This window comes from Melopsittacus undulatus, chromosome 3 (assembly GCF_012275295.1).
Source record: "Melopsittacus undulatus isolate bMelUnd1 chromosome 3, bMelUnd1.mat.Z, whole genome shotgun sequence".
Taxonomy (NCBI): domain Eukaryota; kingdom Metazoa; phylum Chordata; class Aves; order Psittaciformes; family Psittaculidae; genus Melopsittacus; species Melopsittacus undulatus.
In genome coordinates this window covers 11522460-11542482 of record NC_047529.1, presented here as the reverse complement: position 1 = coordinate 11542482, position 20023 = coordinate 11522460, and positions in this window count along the sequence as shown.

Sequence of the window (20023 nt, the reverse complement as noted above, 5' to 3'; positions counted from 1 at the left end):
TCTTACCTAAGGAGTAGTAGTGGGATTAAACAAAATAGGAATGAGCTGGAAGGTTTTGTGGTGGGAATATTGCCAAACTGCAAATATTCTACAAATGTAATGGCAGGGGGAGTAAGGCATATAGGATATAAACCTCCAGAAACCAGATTTCATGGCTATGCTGCTCAGAGAACAATGTGTTTACTGGGAATGTTGGATTAAAACTTGATTTCTCCATTGACTATGATCAGCATGTGCTGTGTTGTAAGCAGGCAGGGAACTTTTGCCTGTGTTATGAATAGTTTCCTTACTCAGGATGGCATTACTCCAAGCCTCAAGGTAATTTATATCTCAGGTAGGCATGCTGTAGTTTAACAAGGCTAAATATGGAGACATGAGAGCCTGATGTGGGGCCATTTGCTCTGTAAGCAACAGCAGTTTATGAAGGGTGGTTCAATATTCTTTGTATTGCAGGAACAAGCATAAGCAGATTTTTTTTAATTGGATTTTGGGACAGCACAGCTGGGACAAAGCTTTAGCAGGAATTCAAATGCAGTTGCTTATTAACATAGCAAGTGATTATTTACAAGTCCTAGTTTTTTCTTTGCTGTTTAATACTCTGACAGCCATAGACCTACGGAGCATGTTGCAAACATGAGGATTTTAGAGAAAATCAGCTGCTTATTCTTACAGCTCCTCTAGAACTAAGGTATTTTTGCCAAGCCTCTGGAAGGTACCTTGCAAAGCAGGAGAATTTAGTTGCAACTTGCTACAGGTAATCTTGCATCTTCCTCAGCAAAGAACGCTGGGAAGCAAGAGATGGAGAGTATGTAAATGTCCTTCTGGTCAGTGTAAAAGTAGCAAGTTGGAAATGAGTCACACACATGACATCCATTTTTCTTCTCTTTGCTTAGAGAGCTGGGAAAAAGTGCATTTGACAAATGAGTTATTGCATCAGCCCTTCAGCAAAAGAAAGCCATTTTAAGCAAGAAAAGAAGCATCCTTTCCCAGTTACTTTGTAGTTCTTATTTTAGTGGTTTGGGAATAAGGGTCATTTGGGGATTTTTTTCCCAAGTGTGCTTTTATTTATTTATTTATTTAAATTGAACAGAGAAGAAAGGAGGCAGCATGTAGAGACATTAATTGCTTGCTCCTTCCCTGCTTCAGGATTGATGGCGGAAAAGGAAACCCAACAATCATCCTTAGCACACATGGGCTTCACAGTATTTGGCATAAGGCAGCGCACAAGATGAAAGTCTGTCTCTTGACAGCCAGCTTCGTACTGGCAGCTTTTACTCCAGGCAACAAATTAATCTACTCAACTGTGTTCTGCATAATTGTTGATACTGTCTTAATTGGTACCATACGTTTCTCTGTGTCGACATGTCCATCATGTTAATGTCTAGGGACTGTTTGTTTCCTGCCAACTTGGGAACAGCACAGCCTGCTCCATCCTGACTGAACTCCTACCTACAATGCCTTAGTAAGAATTTCGACTGTATGGCAAATGGAAAATACAGAGCCATGCTGGGGCATGACTCAAAATTCATGGGGAAAAAAAGGGACTCCTGATTTCAGCAGCATTTGGAGATGAGCCAGCTCTTCCAGGGCTCTCTAAAGGCAAACCGGTTCAGCTCAAGTCAAGCCTAAATGCAAAGAGGCTTATTCTCCTGCTCCCAGGAAATCTGTGGCAGGGGCTGGCAAGCATTTTCCAAGCATGTCACAGTGGGGTGTCCAGGGCAAGGCAGCTGCAGAGCTAATTGACCACAGTGCACTGGTGGCTTTGTGGATTGGGATTAGCATTTTTAATTGTGCCCATTAATAAACTGGCAGCCAAGGCAGAGCATGGGGTGCTGCTCTCTCTCAGGTAACAAGAGCAAGAAGATGCAGAGAGCTGGGTGCCACCCAGGGTGAGGTGACTATGCGTGGGCATCAACAGTCAGCTCCTGAGAGGAAACAGCCATCACATCACCAGGAATGGCACCATGGATCTTTCCCTCCCTGGCAAGTCAGGGTGGAGGTACTATGAAGTATTACTGGATGCAGTTGTCCCTGAAGAGTCAGCCTCTAAGAACCCCAAGTTAGTCCTTAAATAAAAGGGCATTTCTGACCATCTATATGGCCACTTCCACATCTCCTAAATAAGAAGTACTGCCATTCCTTTGTTTCACCAAGGAGCTCCATGGTTACAGTCATTAAAGCTTATAGGCAGTCAGAATCTATAGGATAGGCATCTCACTGAGGGCTATATGGAAAATGAATCATTCTGTGTTCAGTACATAAGGCACAAACCAGCAAACAGTGATGACGATCAATGTTGAATAACTTTTTATTCAGTTAGTGCCACTCTGCTAAGCATTGAATTATCTGGGATGGAAAAATGCTGTGTGATGATGAAATGTGAGGCTCTAGCACAAGGTAAATGTGCAGGGAGGGCAGGTAATGTTTGCACAAGTGACCTCACTTCGGACACCTCTGGGTGCTAGGTTACAAGTCTTTGCTTCTGCAATGAAATTGCTGTATTATTGCCTGTGCACATACACACACAAGCTCTCTCATTTCCTCTCTCTGCTCCTACAGTTAATCGATATCACCTACTCTCATTTTATGTTCCATCATCTCTTGTTCAAGCTGTTGGCTGGCTTTAAGCAAAAATATTTATGTAGAAATGAGAGAAAGAAGGTTCTTCCCTACCCTTTTGTAGAGCCATCAGTGAGTATTTAGGCTACTGCGAGTGTATGGTTGTAAAGCTTATTTAAGAGAGCAGCAAACACATGGAAATATGTTTTGCAGAGGTCTTAAATTCTATTGTTGACATTTGGGTCTGGAGAAGAGAAAATCAGGAGGGGAATAAGGAAGAACTTCTCATGGATTTTTCCAAGTGTAGCTAAAAACTGTAAGTCTACTGAGCCATAGTGTTTTATTTAAGAGTCCTGACATTCTCAGAAACCTGTTTTCTGCATGTGGAGTGCAGTGGCAGTATTGGTAATCAATATGCCAAGAAATGTCATTCTTTTGAAAGCTGTGAGCTGCCTTGCCCTTTGTGGTTCCCAGGAATTGGTACTGGGAAGTGAAAAAAAAGAAAGAGCTGCTTCAGCAGATTGGCGTGAGAGACAGATGAAATGGCTGAACTAAAGGAAAATCTTTATGCAAAGTGAGACCTTCAGGCTATTTCTGGCATCTCTGTACCCCTCTGGTGTGCCAAAGTACATTCGCAGTGCTGAAAGTGTCCTGTCTGATGCAACTTCAAGCTCAGAATTGTGCAGTTCCACAGCTTCCATCCCAAATCCTTTCTGCCCTGAGAGCTCAAAGGATTTGGATAAGAGCTGGATGACCTGCTTTCTTTCCTAAGTGTCTTGAGGAGCCTTCCATCAGTTCAGTTACTGCAGATAGGTACAGCCGAGAAATGCAGCGTTTCCAGGTGAAAAGGGAGATGGTGCAGGCTTCCTGCACAGAGGGATTATAATCACTGAACTGTCCTAATAGAGGAAACTGCCCAAGAGGTGATGTGAGTCCTCACACAGAAAGTGAGCAGCTTGCCTCTTGCCTTGGCCTTCCCTTGCTCCTGGGAGCAGGGCAGGGTTTGGCACTGGTGCTGCTTGTGCAGAGGAACACCCTCCCTCTATGAGTGCTGGCAAAGCAAGTGTGAGTCATTGCTCTGGTCCCAGCATGACTGGGAACCTCAATCCCATGGCCTTGATCACCCATATCTCCTGGGGAGAGCCCATCAGGTGCATCCCACTGGGTGCCACAAGACCTGCACGATCAGGTGCTGCCTAAATGCTGTTTAAGCATCTCTTGGTGCTGAACTTGCTTTATTGCTGATGGAACTGGGGTGTAAAGCAGTTCAAAACAGGATCAAACTCAGGATCCTTGAGCTGCTGCTAGCAGGGATGAGGTGTCTCTGAATGAAGGGAAAAACTCATGTACATTCATGATTAATTTAAGACACCTTCCCCAGTGATTTGTTATAAGGGCAGTATATGGGGGGGTGTTTTGGATTTCTGCACTTGTCTTGTGTGCTTCAGCCTATGAAGAAATCACCTTAGTGAGGCTTTCTGGAGAGCTCTGAAACATTTCCTTGCACTTACTCTGTAGCAATAACTCTAAAGAAACCTCAAAGATGTGATTAAGTGTGTTTTGTCGGCACTTGAAGTAGAGATTACATCATCTTGTAATATATGTATATAAGTTCAAGTCATAGCAGTCTTCCATTTCATAATGCATGTCACTGTGATGGAGACTTGAATGTTGCATCTGCTGATCAGATGCATAGTACAGTGCTGCCTCTTTCCCCTACTGCTTTAATTGCATGTGGTAGCATTTTTTAAGCCAGGAAGTTTATATTATCTTTTCCAATTGACTCTTTATTGAAGTTGAGTAAGGAATTGGAATTTGGATAGGATATTGTGTCTGATGTAGTTATGTGAGCATTTAGAAAGCTCACTTGGAGACCTCAAATGACACTAAACTGGGCTGCCTGGTGCTTCTAAATGAAATATTGCTTTTCACGAGAATTCACTTTTGAAATGTATTTCTATTATAAGAAGATGGTGTTTTTCCATCCTATTCAGTTGAACCAAAATGCCATTGTTTTCTCCATTCCATGTTTTTAGTAGTCTTTTTTTGCTATTTCCTGGGGAAGGAAAAAGTCACAACAGATGTGGCTCAAACGCTAGAGGCTTGTGGTTGCTTCTGCTTTTGACCAAGTCCAGGCATTGCTTGTCCCCAGAAGGTGTCACTTTTGGAAGTGGGGATGCTTTTCTGGAGCTAGTACTGGCTGAGGAAGGAATGATGTTGTTTCTTTATCATTTCTCATAGGCTGCAGTGCTGGATGGTGGAGCTCCTAGTGACCTGAAAACCTTCAACCCTGCCTGTCGGCTCCCACCTTGCCCTCCTTAAACACCTTCAGCCAGTCCACTCTTGCTCAGCTTGTGAGGGGAACAGTTTCAGTCCCAGCCAGAACCCTTGTAAATCACATATTAAAAATGTTTTACAAGCCCGTGTGCTAAATGGGAAACACGCACACAGGGCACATTGTTCATTTATGGTTGTAACTGAAGCCAGAAACAGCAGGAAAAGGGGAGTGAGGCCATGTGAAAGCCCAAGGGAAATAGTCCCTAGTCAGGCAACTACACGACCATGGGCCCCTTCACAGGTTTCTGGCTGGTTGCTGCAGCTGTATTCAGCTCTCAGAAGCCTTTCTTAATTCAGACACGTGTAAAGATGCCCCAAAAGCACGTAGGAGCCAGACAAATTAAAATCCCTACTCAATGAGCAGAGAGACTGCTGGTGTTAAAGGGGAAAGGATCAACTGGCCCCGATGCTTTGGGGCAGAGAAGGGTCCAGGTGGAGGGGAGCAGAGACTGCTGGAGCAGCAAGGGGAAAAGCCAACAGGGCAGTTGGAGGGATAAGATGTGCTGTTGCCCAAGTTGGAAGGATGGGGCTGTTCATAGGGAGCAACAGATCAGTGCAAGCCCTGGAGTCAAGGGGAAAATCACAGCATCACAGGATAGCTTGAATTGGAAAAGACCTTAAAGCTCATCTGGTCCAACCCCCCCCCAGCAATGAGCAGGGACATCTTCAACCAGATCAGGTTGCCCAGAACCACATCCAGCCTGGCTCTGAATGTCTCCAGGGATGGTGCATCCACCACCTCTCTGGGCAATCTGTGCCAGTGTTTCACCACCCTCACTCACTGTAGAAGATTCCTTTCTCACATCCAGCCTGAGTCTCCCCTCTTTTAGTTTAAAACCATCACCCCTCATCCTGTCAAGCACTGTTACAATGTCCTCAGAACTTGCCCCAGTGGTGCAGTTTTGGGCTTAAAGCTTGGGGATAGGTTTCCCAGCAGCTGCAGGCATCGAGGCCCCTTACAGCCAGAGACCTTGTACCCTGCAATTTAAATTGGTCTGGCACAGGCATGAAGATGTTTGTGCTTTCATCCTGGCTCAGCTAAACCTTGTCTACCTGCTTTTTTTCAAGCATTCAGACAAGACCAGGGACTTATTAAATGGGGAGAAATAACCTTACATTTAACCTAATTATAGTATTTATATTTGAAGAAATAACATGAAGTAGTTTTAATGTTCAGCTGTAAAAATTGCTTTAATATTTTAGATGGGCTTTTATCCATACACATAAGTCTTTCTTTTTTACCCCCAGGTTAAACTTGAACTTCATAAGCACTGATGATATGAAAAGATACTAATTTAATAAACGTATCTAAAGAAATTAAGCGCATTAGGGTGTTGCCAAGCTTTGTGCTGGGTTCACATCTCCTGCCTCTTCTTTGGTGTTGTATCTAGGCTCTCATCCAAAAGTTTTTACACCTTGTATAGCTTTCTTGGCCTCACTAAAGCTGCCTCCCAGTGTACAGTGCTCTCAGAGGTGGCCATGGGAGTTGAATGGGCAATCCCCATGCCAGAGGCTGTGCCTGGCTGGGGTGGTAATATCTGAAAAGATAAGAAAGGATAGCATAAATATAAGTTACGACTTCCAGAACTGATTTGAACATCATGTTGACAGAGAGAGAAGCATGAGGGAGATCTAGGCTGCCTTTGATTTGTTTTTGTCAGCTGATGGTGGTGCTGGCTGCCTGTGACCTTGGTGCTGAAGTGTGTTGTTGGCAAGCAGTGATTCTTCTGCTGTCCTGGAAGCTATCAGGTAGGGGCTGTGTTTCACGCCAGTGTCTTTATTAAGAGCTGTGCTGGGAGAGGCAACTTGGGGACTCAGTGGTCACAGCTTGGGGACCTCAGCTCAGGATTTTCTTTGACTTTGTTTTATGAAGATGATTTTTGGGTTGTTATGTGGGTATTAAAGCCCTCATGTTCCCCAGGTAAGTGGAGGTCAGCAGGAGTGCCCTGCACAACCAGGCTGAGCACACTGGGCTGTTTGACATTAAACTGTTATTCTCCAATATCTGCACTGCCTGGGGCTGGGAGGGTGATCCAAAAGCTGACTTTGTGGACCTAAACCAACCATGTTTCCTCCCACGTGCCATTCAGGACTCAGCTGTTAGAGGCTGGAGTGCATGCAGGATGAGAGGTCTTGTCTGGAGAGGTTGTGCAAGGCAAACAGAAGTGATCCATCAGAGTTGGTGTGACTCTCTTGGCTCAGTGCTGGCAAACACGACCCTAATAATGGTGGCCACAGAGGAACCCCCTTTTCTGTAGCCCCCCCCCGTTTGCAGCTTCTGTGCCAGGGATCTGAACTGTCAGCAAAGACTTGTGGTCTTTGCTCTGTGAGCACCAGTCTATTATGTGGACTTCTAGATTTAACAGGATGTAGCTGATCTTTAATGTAACCTGTAGCCCAGTTCAAACCAATTCCTACGTCCAGTCACATGTTTCCTAGGTGTCACTTGGCTGGAGGCTTGGTCAGCCAGTACAGTGGATCTGGCATTTGTGACAGTCAATGTCAGTATGCTGATACAGAAGGCAGGCAAGAAAAGTAGTGACAAATACCTTGTTCAAAAATGCCCTTTTGGGTTAACTAAGGAATGACAGGGTAACAAGAGGCCTGTAGAAATCTCTCATATCCATAGTCTAACCCCTGCTCAACACAGGTCCAGTGGGGTCAAGTTGCTCAGGGCCATGTATTGTTGATGTTTGACTACCTCCAAGAACAGGGGTCCCACCACCTCTCTGCACCCCATTCCAATGTTTGACCACCCTCACAGTGAAAACGCTTATATCCAAGTGAATTTTCCCGTCTTCCATCTGCTTCAGATTTTCACCTTGTCCTTTCCCTGCACACCTCTGAGAGGAGCCTGGCTCAATCTCCATTGTAGCCCTCCATCAGGATGAAATGAACTGGACACTTGGCTGGTTTCTCAAAGGCAAGACGAAATGGGTGAGTATCTTTGTAAAGCCAGCCTGTATTCCATGCATGAGGAGGGTGAGGTCATGCTGATGGAGACAGTACTTTGTGTTGGAGAGTTCATTATTAATTGTGTTACCTAGACTTTAGTGCCCTTTTTGTGATGTACTAAACAACTGCTGTTGAGCAATGCAAAGCACTCTGTGTTAAAGAATAGTTCTGGGTTCTTTCTTTCCTTAAATTTGTCTGCTGCTTGTGCAGAGCATTCCTTTCCACTTAGCCAGCCATCCTCTGAGGATTTTAAGCAAGCTAGGCCATAAAAATATTTACATTTTTCTATAGCACTTGGTCTGTACACAGTCAAACAAGGCTTGGCTAAGGAGTGTTGGGGCTTGGATTCATGGGGAGCTTGCCATCTGAAGCTGCAGCAGGCTAACTTACTTGTTGCCATCGCAATGAGGAGACCTTCTCAGAATGTCTGTGTTGCAATGAAACTTCTTTGCATACCTCAGAAAGAGGCAGTGTGTTGAAACTGCATATCTGGACATAATTCCAAGCAGCAGATTGTTAGTGTTATTTTACTCATAGGAAGAGCTCTTTGTTTTAAAGACAGATGTCGTGTTCGTTCAAGACATATCTGACACAGACCCCCATATAGGAGTTTATAGTAGATGACCTCACCACTGCTTTAGGCTGTTAGGACAGTGTGAGAGGTGTCTTCTCTCCTGAGTAAGTCTTGATCCTTCACCCATTCCCCTGCATGCTGCTTATGACAGCTTTATGATTGGCGGTGCAGAATCTGGCCTCTAGGGCTTATCTTGCAGAGCAAAGGTTTGTGGCTCCTATGTGCACGTCCATTATTCCCTGTTCTTTGTACCCCAGTTGTGGAGTAATCGTGGCAGTGAGAGGAAAAGTGAGCTTGATGGGAGCAACTGGGCTGTGGCATGGATACAGCCCAGGGCATGCACTCCAGTCGTGCAGCACTGTAAGTGTTCACTGATGCACCAGTTTGCTGCAACTCACTGGGTGCAGGTACCCCATTTCCACTGAAATTCAGTGGAATCCTGGCTCCAGGTGCTCTGTCACATGCACCATGCTCTTACAAGTGAGACTTAAGTAGCTACAGGGATTTTCCAGCATGCCTGGGCACCTCACTCTTGCTAATGTCTGTGTAAGGTAGTGTTTGAAAGTCTCACTAGACACTTACTGCAAACCTGCTCAGCCAAACTCCTCAGCCAGGCTTCTTTTCCTTTCAGCTGTGCCGGAGTAGGCCTGGAGATAGAGGGAACAGAAAGGCAGGATTCATGCCTGAAAACTGCTGAACTGATACCTAGTTTTCCTAAGGGACAGTAAATCCTTTCCAGATGTTAATAAGAGTAGCTTAGCTGTCTTCCTCCATTATGAGGCAAAACCTTAGACTGAATTTATATCAATTTGTATATTTTTGTATACATGTTTCTGTATATTGCTGTAGATAAGCGCAGTACACATTACACTGTCAGATATGTACTCTGAAGGTCAAGAAACACTCTCTGTAAAAGCCCTAATGTATTGCCCTGTTCTACTGAATGGGTGTTTGAATTTGATTTTATAGATCCTTTCACATATGTATGTGTCTATAAATAGAATAATATGGCTGTATAGACTATCATTTGTATGGACTCTCATCTGTCATTTCTATATATCCTGGATGTATGATCTATCTGTACCACGTAGCTCTATATTGATCTGGTCTATATCATGGCAAAGTGTTTCTGGGTTTTACAGAAACACCTTGGTTTTTGTTTTGACACAGGTACATGAAACAGCTTTCCAAGATGACCCTGCAAGGAGTGCATTGAAGAGCTCTGGAGAGCTTGCGGGTGGTACATACAGAACAGGGTACATCCCTAAACAGGTCTGAACCCCTGAGACATCCCACTGAAGCTGACATTTATGTTAAATATCTTCCTGCTGATGGCATTATCGCAGTAAATACTAAATGAATCTGATGTTGAACGCAGACAGCCTTACCTTTCTTGATAACTCTATGTTAATATTACTTTAATTATTCCTGACTTACAACACTGTTGAATGTTGATAAAGGCTGAATTGCTACTTGAAATGCTGATCCTGACAGTCCTGTGGCAGGCGCTAAAATGTGATTTTCAAGTCTTAGGGGAAAAGAGGGAATACATTACTACTTCTGATTAGAGGACTTCAGAAGGAACATATTCTAGTCACATCTCATGGAGCTCTTGCCTGAATCCCTCTTGCTTTCAGTAGCCGATGCCTTTGCACAAGACATAAAAGGAATATCCACTCAACTTTCTTTATTTAAAATTTTATGGTGCTTGCTGATGTGGAATCTGTTCAGCATGTATGAACAGTTCCCCACAGGAAAGATGCTGTATGTACATGGAGCAGCGGATGTTTCCTTTGCCTGTGGGAGCAGACACATGGAAGTAAAGCTTGCGAAGCAAAGAGAGACCATTTCTCAGTGATACCACCTTCCTTGCAATTCTGGATCTGAGCTTTTTGACTCCAAACTCTGTCATGGTCCATTTGTATACACCCAGTGCTTATCTCAGATGTCCTTTGGTAACACTGTCGTTTTATTGATGTAAAGAACATGGGAACTGTGTGGCAAAGTTGAATGCAGCCAGGACTGGGAAATCAGTGTTTCATTTCCCAGTGAGTTAGGTGAAATATTGAAAGAAAAAGGGTTTGGGACAAAGTTTAAAAAAGTACCTGAGTAGCTTAGGAAGCCTGAGCCATGAACTGCTGAAAATCCCTTGTGTGGTGACCTCAGGTACTGCCTCTTTCAGCTGGGGGTTCCCGTGTGGGCAGATGCTCTGATGAACACCCGTCAATTCTGTATTACTGCAGGGTCTCACCAGCTATGGTCAGCTTTCATCCTCCAAAATCCCTTCCTGTTAGGTGCTGCAAGAGGAAATAAGTAGCTGTGACATTTCTCCACCCCTCCCCAAAGTCTGGATGACCTGTGTGGCAGGAGAAGGGGTGAGGAAAGGAGAAATGTTCATGAAGTGGGATTCTGGGGAATAGGGGGAACCTTCTTCTGCTGTCCTGCACAAGCAACCACTCTGGTCTTTGCTGTAAGAAAAATGTTCCATCCCTCAGAGGGTGTTGGAGGTTTCTGTTTGTTTATTTTAAAAGAAAGCATCTGGCATATGTATGCAAACATTGATGAGTCATTTAAAGTATGCTCAACACTGCACTTGTGAGACTGGGATCTTACAGCTAGAAGAAATGTGATGGAAGGGAATGGGCAGACCCTGAAGGACTGCTTTGCAAGCATGAGGAGGGGACTCCAAGCTTATTCTTCACCTGCATCCCCTTCCCCACTTACCACCACTCTGGGAGCATATCCATCCCTCTAAACCCCCTTGGGGAGGAGTTTTAAATCCAAGTTAAAATGACTGTGTTTGGGGCTGCTGTGCCCTCCATAGAGATCCCAGGGCTTGTCAGTGGGTCTCTCCAAGAAAAGCAGTTTATTTCCAGCACTGTGCAGGGCCACAAATAGACTTGATGGTAGGGAGGGGAAATGTGGGTTAGTCTAGTTGTGTCCTTTCTGCAAGTGTCAGCCAGCAGCTGGACCCTCTCAAATCAATAACATTCATAACTACATGGGAAGGGAAGCTCTAAGAAGACTCAGCCACTTTCTTGGAAGCCTACGAGCAGCGCAGCAGGCTGGGAAGCTCTGGCTGGAGCAGTGTTTGAAGGCCAGCAGACACAATGCTGGGATTATAGGAGCTTCTGGAGATTCGTTGCAGGAGACAATTTCCAAGTATAAATGAAACATTTCAATCTCCAGCAGTGTAATACTTGGAGAACTCCACTTTGGGTAACAAGAATCCTTCCTGCTTTAGATTTGTCTCTGGAAAGGAGCTGCAGTCTAAATCTCCAAATAGGAAGAGGTACTTTTATATCAGGTTACACTTTCAACATATCAGTGGCAGTATGATTACGTTGCATTGGCTGTGCCAAGCATTCCCCTTCTGTAAAGCCCCCACACTCAAGAGCTATCAAAATGAAGCTGCTGTGTCTGTACAAATAGGTGATTCTGTTCACTGCTTGGTTTTGTCTATTCCTGCTTCTCAGGCCTTTACCATAGAGAGGGAAACAAGAACTGAAGCAACTCTGGCACCTGGGGAATGTTTAAGAAATGGAGAGAGGACTATGTGATCCAAGTAAATACCAATATATGTCCCCATGCACCCAGAGAGATGTTCTCTTCTGTTTCTTCCCTCAGTCCTAGTGAACTCATCCATCTTCCAAATTGCTTTCTGGAGACAGCTGCTGAATCACAGGAACATTCATGGGAGGGAGAAAAGAGACTTCCTTAGGCAGTGCTTAGCAGTAAAGGGGGCTTGAACTGGTTTTCCTTGCTGCTGCTGCAGAGAAAGCTCTGGGTATGCAGGTCCAGCACCTCTGTTCATGGAAGCAGTTTGCATCTGAGTAAAAACTACCAATTTTTTATTTATTCTCACTGTAGATGTTTTAATAGATACAGCTTATTTCCTTTTGCCTTTGTAAACAGCTGTGCCTGTGCTGTGTGGAACAGCTTTACTGTGGCTCAAACTGCATCAGCTCCAGAGGCATCTCATGCTGCACCACTGTGCAAGAACATTTACATCTACCACGTGCAGATGAACCCTCCATCTTCTGGAGGTGTCAGTTCCCTGTGGGCAGCTGGGTCCTGACTCCAAGGTGCAAAGAAAAAGCATATTTGAGTCTGTCAGGGTTCTTTCGAAGAAGTGATGCAGCTGCTTCATCTGCTGTGGCAGAGCTTGGATGCCTCCCAGAGACTGCTCCTGGGTTTGTTCATTATCCCACAGGCTTTGGATGGAGGACAGCTTCATTTTAGCTAGGATGTTTCCTACTTCTAAATACTGCATGCTCTAGAGTGCTGTGTGAATGGGAGTTAGAACTGAGCCATAGGAAAGTGTATATGAAGGAGAGAGGAGGCACCTTCTCAACATGATTGACCAAATGGGAACCAGAGTATCTGAAATGGGCCACTGCCATGGGGAAGGATTTTGGTGGTTTTTTCTTTTAGTCTTCCTTGTGAGGCTAGAAAAGGACTGATACATGGGCAAGAGGGAACAGATATTCAGCCCTGGAACACTAAGTATAAGATGGGTGAATGAAAGAGTGGAAGAACAGGTGAAGTGGTGGCTGAAGGGACCACAAAGCATCTGACAAGGAGTGCGGATGCAGAGAGGGTCTGAATTGCTGTATCCAGGCTAGTGAGATAATTAATCCTTCATGATTCTGACAGATGCCTGCAGAGGAGCAGAAACAGGATCGTGGTCTGACAGTGATTTATGCATCGATACTTGTCAGACTAGGAATTCTGCAAGTGGGTAAACAAGCCATAGGCTTCTTTGTGTTTAAGAAAACTGTAGAGGATTGCAGCATGCGGAAAGCTGGGCTTCAGCACTTACTACAGGCACTTAATATGTTTTGTTACTTGTCTGAAACCACTCCGGTCACACAACAGGGAGAGAAATGGGCATATGATTCCTGAAACAGAGCTCTGCCTCAAGCCTCAGTTATACTTAAAAAAATGGCAAAAGATACAACCAACCTCAGCATGTGTTACCTTGGGAGCTTTACAGAGTACAGAGGAGGCTGGACAATGGCTGCAGTTTGTTACCATCATCCAGGACCCTGTGACACTGCAAAGAGCATCTGCAAAGGAGGAAAACAGCTCTTGCTGTATATATACTCAGAATCACAGAATGGTTTGGGTTGAAAGGAGCCTTAAAGCTCATCCAGTTCCAACCCCCTGCCATGGGCAGGGACACCTTCCACTAGACCAGGTTGCTCCAACCCTCATGCAACCTGGCCTTGAACACTGGGGCACCCACAGCTTCAATGGGCTCAGCACCCTCACAGGGAAGAATTTCACAGCCATGTGCTTGGGGAGAAGGGCAAGGCCTGGCTTGCTGCATGGGATCCCCACCGCGGTGCAGGCTCCTGCTCCCTCTCCTCTCGCCCTGCCCTGGGGCTCACTGTGTCTTGCTCCTTGAGAGGTGGCTCTTAGGGACCTCTTTGTGCCCCACAGGGTGGGTAGCACATGGGATGGAGCTGCACAGGGCAGCATGTGGGGTCAATGCTGCAGCAAAAGGCATTTCTTTAGGGGTGGTAGTGCTTATCACCATGTTTCACTTTGCAAGCTGTGTGTGTCACAGTGTGTTCTCACTGCAGCTCACAGGCTAGTCCCTGCTGCAGATGGTGACAGCATCGCCAGCCCCAGGCAGTGATACCAAACACTGGCAGCACTCAGATGAGAGCTGGAGAAGAGATGTTTGGACTGGAGCAGCTCTGGACATGCTTGGGAGTGGGTTAACAGCCACCTACAGAGGCTGAGAGCCTAACAGCGGGCAAGTTCAGGCACTTCCAGGGCTAGGCAGCAGCTGAACGGGTGTATGGAGCTCCCAGATTGCAGTTTTCAACCAAGGTGCCCAAATTCTGCCAAAATCTTGCTTAAGATGCCAATGGTATTTGCAGGCTTTGTTTTCATTTTAATGGTGCAGCCTTTAATCTCTGTGGTTTGCATTCTCTTTGTGTAAGATGAGGTTACTTATGCTCAACTCTGTTTTGCAAGAGCACTGCTATCTCTGGGGGGACGTTCCTGTAGACAACCACAATATTTAGCATATTCCATTGCTCTGTGATTCTGCCTAATTCTCACTTAATTCTCTGCCTAATCCGTTTCCAAGCTTCTTAATGGGTGTATGTCTTAGAATCACAGAATCATAGAATCACAGAATGGTTTGGGTTGGAAGAGACCTTAAAGCTCATCCAGTTCTACCCCCCTGCCATGGGCAGGGACACCTTCCCCTCTTTCATCTTAAAGTCCTTCCCCCTTGTTGTGTCACTACATGCCCTTGTAAAAAGTCCTTCTCCAGATTTCTTTTAGGCCTCTTTTAGGTATTGGCAGGCTGCAATAAGGTCTCCCCATAGCCTGCTCTTATCTGGGCTAAACAGCCCCAACAGAGGTGCTCCAACCCTTGGAGCATCTTTGTGGCCTCCTCTGGAGTCTCTTGAGCAGTTCCATGTCCATCTTGTGTCTTGGGTCTGAGATGTTTGTTTTTGGAAGAGGGATTTGCCCAGGGATAAATCTCCACAAAGGGCTGGGGAAAGAGGATGGCTGTAAGCCCTCATTAACCTTAGTATGGCATGAACAGGTAAGGGCTGCACACACCCCTTCACCTTGGGCATCCAGCACTGCACAGGATCCTCTGCTCAGCACTATGCACAGAACCAGCATTGAAGTATTAGTTATAGCCACACACAGCCATCCCCTGTTTGCTGGTTTTCTTCTGGGTGTCTGAGTGGAAGTTCTTTAATCCTTTCAGTTCTTGGTATGAAAAGCTCTTGGCAAACTGTGTCTGTCCCCTGGAGGTGATCAATGATCCTGTTTTCCTGACTGCCTGCATCAGGGGCTCTCTTGCGCCTGTTGCAGCTCCCCCTCAGTCCCAGCTCCCTGTTTCAGTCCTAAAGTGTTGTATTCTGTTTGCCAGACGTTTCCTCTGGTACTCCTTTGTCATTCACTGTGACTGGTATGGCCCTATTCTTCTGCAGAGTAACAGAAAGCAAACCAGCCTCCCCAGATCCCCCTCCTCCCAGGCAGGGCTCATTGCCCACAGGAACATCCAGCCTGCATCATCAAGAGGCTGCTCAAAACCTTCCAGGACTGAGATCCACGCCATGAAAATACAGAGTCATGTTCTTGGGCTGATGTAAACTGGTGTAGCTCCATTGATGTCGATCCAGCTTACACAAGCCGAAAATATGGCCTAGAGTAAATGAATCATTGTGCTGAAATGTAGCCAGGTCTGAAGCATACCTGTCCCATGGGGGGATGCTGAGAAGTGAAAGTTGTTTCCACCCTTTTTGGCTGATAATCCACGAACGAGCCACAGATCTGGCATGGAGGAAAGGCAGCAGTGAAATGCATGAGTCACTTTACCCACTATAAAATGTCACTGGTTCTGGAGACAGATGCAGCAGCTGTTTAACAGAGTGTAGCTCAGGTGGCAGAGATGGTCCTGTTATTTGTACAGCTCCATAAACAAACTCACTGCATTACAAAATAATAGCTCTTCCTTGATCAGTTTCCAGTGCTGCTCACTCTGGAGCAAAGCGGGACAGGGCTGCTGTGAGCCTGATGAGAGGGATTTAGATGAGATATTAGGAAGAAATTCTTCCCTGTGAGGGTGCTGAGGCACTGGCCCAGGTTGTCCAGAGAAGCTGTGGCTGCCCCATCCCTGGCAGTGTTCAAGGCCAGGTTGGACAGGGCTTGGAGCAACCTGGTCTGGTGGAAGGTGTCCATGCCCATGTCAGGGGGGTTGGAACTGTCTGAGCTTTAACATCCCTTCCATCCCAAACCATTACATGATTCCATGAAAGTTCTAACTGCACTTAGAGCCCTAGGAGTAAGCGCTGCAAGAAAGGCAATGTGGTGTCACCAGTGGGGCCACAAATGCATGGCAGTGCATCACAAAGTAGACAGGTAAGTGCCAGAAGTTACTCTCAGTTTAGCTCCATCCCCCTAAAGCCTTTCTCCTTTCTGTCCTCTGTAGCTTTGCAAGACGTGCCCGGAGGGCAAGGCTCGCCTTTCCTTCTGCTTTCTTGCAGGAAATGCAAGGAAAAGAAAAATTGCTTCATCTTGCAGCTGCAGATGCAAGGCACAGAAGTTAAAGGTCAGACCTGAAACAGATGTAGGCCTTTGCAAAACAAGATGCCCCAAGTCATTTCTCATGGGAGCCAGAGCTGGTGTGGCTGAACAGCTCTCCCAGAGGGACCTGCTTTGCTGCAGGAAGATGCTACCCAGGACAATAACATTTCTGATACTAGAGCTAAGGTATCACTTTCCCGATTCCATTGGATTCTAGGGTCATCTGGTCACATCCACCTCTTTTCTTTCCTTTCCTTTTTTCCCCTTCTTTGAAATTCCCTCTTTTCTCAGGGGGAGCTCAACTCACAGGTGCCAGGAGGCTTTTCTCACAGTTAAGGGCAGGGCTGCAGGACCACAGACTCCCAACTCCACACCAAAAGGGAGAAGGAGGTGGGGCAAAAGAAAGGGAGGCTACAAGAGGACTGTTCATGTACACAGTCGCAGGACTTTTTCAATGTGAAATCCATCAGCAGCCACTCTGGCTGACAGGGCAGGAGTGAGCATTGCCAGCACTACAAAGCTGTGCCCTGGAAAGAGCTGCCACGATCTGAAAGTGGAGTTTATTAACTCCAGATTTTCACAGTGTAGCTGGCACGGCAACAATACAGCCCGAGCACAAAGAATCACTTGCAGCTATAAATCAGGGGAAGGCATCTCCAAAGGCTCCTGAGTCACAAACAGCCACTGTGCCAAGTGCCAGCTGCTAAAGGGCAGTGTGTCCACAGCTGGGTCACTGAGCTCAGGGCATTACTGACTGCCCAAGGAACGAAACAGCCAGGAATGGAAACTGTTTTGCTGGCCAAAGAGCGCAGTTCCCTTAAACACTGGGCTGGACACTTGCTTATACACAAAGGGAGCTTGAGCTGCGGGTCAGTCAATAGGGGAAAATGGGAAGGTGAGTTTTAATCATAGAATCCCAGACTGGTTTGGGTTGGAAGGGACCCTAAAGCTCATTCAGTTCCAACCCCTCCCACAGGCAGGGACACCTTCCACCAGACCAGGTTGCTCCAGGCCCCTGTGTCCAACCTGGCCTTGAACACTGCCAGGGATGGGGCAGCCACAGCTTCTCTGGGCACCCTGTGCCAGGGCCTCACCACCCTCACAGGGAAGAACTTCTTCCTATTGTCTAATCTCAATCTCCCCTCTGTCAGTTTAACACCGTTCCCCCTTGTCCTGTCCCTACATGTCCTTGTAAAAAGCCCCTCTCCAGCTTTCCTGTTGGCCCCTTTATGTACTGTAAGGCTGCTATAAGCCTTGGTTATTCAGCCTGGAGAAGTCTCCAGGGCTGAACAACCCCAACTCTCTCAGCCTGTCTTCACATGAGAGACGCTGCTATGAAGGAGCCATGGGTCCTGTAGTGGCTCAGTTGAGGAGGGGGCTTTCAAAAATAGCTGAGGGATTTACCCATGATGAAGGAATTAGGGCAACAGTTATCACTGTCCCAGCTATCATAACCCTCTGCTCGCTTTGGCATGTTTAGAAATACCTTTGTTATGTCATTTTGTCTACAGGAACAGATGGAAAGGCTGGAAAGGTTACCTGCTACTGCTGTTCAATGCTGTTGCTCAGCTGCAAATAACCATCTCTGAAGCTGAGCAAGTAGGGTGAAAATGTGCATGGATTGACACAGCATCAGCCTTCCTCTGGGGAAGGGTTGGAGTCTGAGCCTCCCTTTGTCTTGCTGCAGGAGGCTCACATCACTCTGCTGGCTGGGGTCTTAAAGCTCTATAGCTAAGCTTGGAAGAGACCCCTTCATTTTATACTATGTCATTTAGGAAGGTTTAGGAGAGGGTATGATACAGCAGTACCAGCTGTGTCCAGGAAGGAGAAAACAGCAAACAGGTTTGTAAGCAGCTCTCTTGCAGTGTTCCTGTGTGATTTAATGTCTGTCACCCTTCAACTCCCCTGCAAATGCTGCTTGAGCTCATTGGCATGGGCAGAGTTTGAGGAGGTAAATGAGTAATTGTGTCCTTTTTTAACATGCATAAGGCCATATTTGGGACCTGATGTTAGGTCACAGCTGGAACTTATAGTCCCCAAAATAGTGCTGTGAACTAGTCCTTGTACTCAGGTAAGAACTCTGAGACTGCTGAGCACTGAGCAATTTTTCTTGATGCTGCTCAACACAGTAGGACTCAGGGGAATGCTTTTTTGCTGTTCAAGTCTGTCCTGAACCTGCCACTTTTGTGTCCATTTTAGTAACTGATCATCTTGAGCCTTCCCTTTTTGCTTGGAGCACAAACTTCTTATGGGGGTGCTTTCCTGTTTGCACCCTACCCTTTAGATCATTGTGTTAATCTTTGATTGGGACCTTGCTGGTATTTCTGTGGAGTAAATAGAGTTACCAAATACACTCACATCTTAAAATTCAGGTGAGAGCAGCTCATGTGGATGTAGGGATGTTCATAGCAAAGGGAGGCAGAATAGAAGTTCAGTTATTTTTCTTCTTGAGTTGCAGGCCAAAACTTCACCAAAAAATGAAGGCTTTGCCACATGTTTTTTATAACCAGCCAAATAAAATATTATGTCTTAAAGCATTCGGGGTCAGAGAAATCACTCAGGCCCTGTGCTTAGCATTTTTTCTTCCTCACAATAGCTTCTGCTGAATGATAATCTTTAAAACTATGCATGTGGGGAGCCAGATCCTGACCCCCACAGCATCTGCTCTGCATTGTTGCAAAATGTGCTGAGCAGGCAGAAAGTTAGTTTAGCTGGATTGCAGGAGATTACGCTGACCCAGCTTGCTGGCTATGGTGCAGGAGACTGGGTACTGTGGTAGCAGAATGGCAGAAGGAAGAGGATTTGGTGTGATACTCGTGTATTTGGGTATGTGTTGGGCAGGATTGTGGATATCCCCACATTAGCATCTCAGGGGGGAGGTCCTCTTGCAACAGGGCCCTGGTGCTTGTCAGCAGCCAGAGCCATGGCTTTGACTGTTCTCTGGATGTACATGTCATTGTCATATGGGAAACACATGTGTTACACAAAGCACAGCTTTCACAACTTTCTCATGTGTATGTCTACATGATCCTAAAGTCCTTTCCAACCCTGTTCTATGAGTCTGTGTTTCCTGATGCAGACTTTAGAGAGGGCTTCATTACTAGATAGTGATGTAGAGCAATCACAGCAGCTGGGGTGTTCCAACTCCAGTCTTTCCAGTGACCGAGCCTGGGTACAACCACACACATTTCTGTTGTGAAGTGACCTCCTGTAAGTGTTTCCTAGAGAGTGTTTTCCTTTCAGCAGCAAGCCAGGGCATTTGCTGTATCGGAGGGACACCCTCCTGTCAAACTTAGTGCTGGTTGCTACAAGCAGTGCAAACCTTTTCTGTGTTTAAATGGAGAAAATCAAACTGGAGTGGCTTGGGGCTATTCGCAGAGCATACTGTGGTTGAGTAACCCAGCCTTTCTCTTTAAAAACTCTGAATAGGTTGGTTTATACAGGTTTTTATTTCCCCACTGTTTAAAATTCATATCTTGTTTTAACAATAATTCAGTCTTGGCTTGTTCATTAAATAAAAAAAAGTCTGCATTG